Source organism: Halyomorpha halys, unplaced genomic scaffold (genome assembly GCF_000696795.3).
Source record: "Halyomorpha halys isolate HHAL.00 unplaced genomic scaffold, Hhal_1.1 Scaffold135.1, whole genome shotgun sequence".
Classification (NCBI taxonomy): domain Eukaryota; kingdom Metazoa; phylum Arthropoda; class Insecta; order Hemiptera; family Pentatomidae; genus Halyomorpha; species Halyomorpha halys.
Window position 1 is genome coordinate 514,184 of NW_027113702.1, and position 3,488 is coordinate 517,671.

Here is a 3,488-nt window from a genome sequence, read left to right on the forward strand (position 1 = left end):
AATTAGATAATATATATTTTTAGATTTTTTTATTTTATTATTTTTAATACATATTAATTATGAATTATTCTATATTTTGATTTTGATTTTTTTTTTATAAATATCAATTGGAGCTGCATATCTGAAAAAGAAAGTATAGTCATTAAAATTCCGAATTTCTGACGATTTATTAAACTTCAACAAACAGAAGATCTGAATGCATGCAGTTGCAGGTGCTCCAGGTTGCCATAACCGGAATTCTTTAATCGGGACTTGTGAAGACTGGAGGAAACTTCCGCAAGTAGCAGGGAGTAGGAGGAGCTTTACAAGCCGAGGAGGGGGTGAGTTGGAAGGCACACTTCCGACAGAACTGATAAGACAGTGATAAGAGATGAAAGAGCTTGATGACACTGAGGTCAGTGGCAGATCATCCCCCAATGGCCGCCGCGGACCGTTACGGTGGGGGCAGGTTTTCGGCAAGACGGGGAATGGTGGGGGGAGGAGGGGGGAGCGACACCTTGGCGAATTTTCGGCACATTGGTCCAGTCACCGGCAACCTCAACAGGCAACCGTCACAGCACAACCTGCACCGGGCAACCTGGATTACTCTTCGGCAGCACTCAGCTTCTGGTCGAAGCACCAGCCCTCCGCTCAGTACCGCAGTAAGTAGCAGCTAAGTCCTCTAAGTGCTCCCCACCTTCAGCCTCGTTGCTATGGCACTCTTATCACTTCGGGCCGCCGCTCTTTCACGGGAAACTTTAACGTCCTTATCAGCCGACTCTTGTCCGTTGATGTCCTCTTTGATCGGATGCCTTCTTGTTTTCTTATCAACACCTGCTAAAGAAAACTCCTTAACAATACTATCCATAAGAGAATAATAATTAGTCATTAATATATTAATTAATTAATTATTACGTCATCCCGTCAGTTCATTAGTAGCTATTTATTGTAATACTCTCTTATTAAAAAATGTTTAATACAATTAAGAATTACATCTTTTCTGATGTTCATTTCTAAATATACATACCCCTATTAGGCTATCCTATTAAGATATCTCATTAATCTGGAAAATCTAGTTTCAAGCTCAAATATTGAAATTTAGTTACTCTTCATTTGTAATGTATGCTTATAAATTTCAGTATGTTCTGTCTTCAGAATCTTAAAACATCCTATCACACTACTGTTTATAACATACTACCCCCTGTTTGAAGGAATGATCAAATTTTCTGAACATAAATTCTCACGGGTTCTATATTTCAAATGTTTCATACAATTGATATAGATGTAACACAAAATATTCTTTACTGATATTCATTAAAATATACAAAACATACTGAGCCAGACATATTGCGTTTTAATATAGCACTTAAATATAACGAGGTTTTTTAAACATCTGAAGTCATATAAAGAATTGAACTTACAATTTAGGTGCTACAAACTTTAAAAATCATGTCAAGTTTATTTCTAACCGACTAAATTCACTGCTTTGTTTTTGCATGTGCTACAAAATGGAACCTCGCCCGACCGCATGCTTCTAGTAATCTTTTGTTATGTAATTTATTTTTTTAGTCATGTTCTTATATTGTTATTATAAAGTAATATTGTTGTAATATATATGATTTGGTATAATATTAACGGTACAAAAGAACGGATTAATTCCAAATTTTTGTCAATGATTTTTCATTACATTATATTTTCTTTCTGTAGAACTTAGATATATCCTTATATAATTATAGATTACTATTTGTTTGTTTATTGAATTTTATTGCTGACGTAAGAAAATTATTTTTTAAAAAAACTTTTACTTTCAATAGTGCTTTGCCGATGGTTCTGGAAAATAAACATGAGTGGGAAATATAAACTTCCATTTGTTATTATTTTATTTGATTATATACTGTTTTCACTTTTTGCTCCATATATATATTACTAATTACCATTTTTTATAAATAATAACTCTATTACTAAGAGTGGAAGAACACATTTTTCATTTATATGTTTATAAGATCAGGATTATATGTGAGGTTCTATATATGTTTTATATAGATGCATTTTGAAAACAATCCATTGATATATAAATGATGGACATCTGATCATATGGCATCGAATTTATCTTTGATATTTAATCATTCTGTCATTTGTCAATTTCCTTCGATCTGATACAGAATAAAGGTTAGACAATGCGTTTATCAAATTTAATTTATTATAGTCGCATTACTCATTTATTTTTCCATATGACGTGTCATTTATATAAAAAATTATCAATATTGTGTTTGTTACTGGTTCAAGATAAGTGGAACAAAAAAAGTCAGCCACTACTTCATTGTTGTATAATTGACTAAATATTACAAGCTTCTGTAGAAGAATAAGAAAGCATATCGAGATATTTTTCAAGTTTATCTCATAATAAAAGGATCATAAGAGCACCTAAAGATCAAAATATCACATGTTGGTGATCCATCAGCAAGTTCAGTAGCAGTTACCCGCTGGGAACTGCGATGAAGGGGACTCGAAGTTCGCCTCTGGGAGCAAAAGTGAAACCATCTCCCGACCTTAAACTTGATTTGTACACTTACGTAATTTTGCACTTCACCTCATTACTATCGATATATGAAACGTTATATCACGCAGAATCGATGTTTTATTTATTACCTTACGGTTGAATTCGATTAGCTTACGATGTGTCGATTGTTCCACTACCAGCTTAACATTTATTGAATGATTTCTTTGTTTATTTTCAAAAAGTACATCTTATTGCTAATATGAATTTTTACACTTTTGATAAATATTCTGGTGAATACTTTGGACAAAAAATTACCTAAACAAACAAAAAAAAAATACAATACAATACTCTTGAAATAATAAAATTTTGTCATCGACTAATTATACAAATATTAATTCGAATATATCAGGTTAAATTTCATTAAATTTATTGATTTTCACAATTAATTTATAATTTGAAACGGGACAATAAATAATAAAAATACTTGAAATTAGATGGATTTGAAACTGTTCCTATTTTACATTTATTCCAATTTTTTATGAATTAATTATAATTTCATAAATAATATATGAAAGAGTACAATGTAAATTTTACCCAGGGTAACAACAACATTCTATACCATCATTAGTGCTACATTTTTTTTAACCTATTAAACATTCATTATAAATTTTAATATATTTATTATTAAAATATTCTTATTAGAAGTAATTTTCAGAACCAAGGATAAAAATATAATATACTCAACCATGATCTAAGAGGGGCATCACCTTCATTACATAGTCTGTTCTTCAATATATCCCAGACTTATTTTAATATTTAAAAAAATGGATTTACTTTTACATTCTTACTGAAACACTGTCATGTAGTAAAATGTATAGTTCTGTAATCCAATCCAACCGTTGTTTATTATAGAAATATTGTTTGTAGAAATCCTTGATTTTAATCTCATATTTTTTGTTTTTATTATAATTATATCTAATTATAATTCCAAAATTAAAAACATTAAGAC

The 3,488-nt window shown here is 30.6% G+C and overlaps 1 protein-coding gene across 1 annotated transcript in view; it reads left to right on the forward strand.

Moving 5' to 3' along the window:
- Positions 1 to 527: 527 nt before the first annotated feature.
- The window catches only part of br (broad-complex core protein), a 285,943-nt gene continuing 282,982 nt past the window's right edge, over positions 528 to 3,488 (forward strand). Inside the window, exon 1 of the mRNA XM_067051063.1 lies at positions 528 to 641. The gene's annotated coding sequence lies outside the window, so the exon portion shown is untranslated. The remainder of the gene's footprint in view (positions 642 to 3,488) is intronic.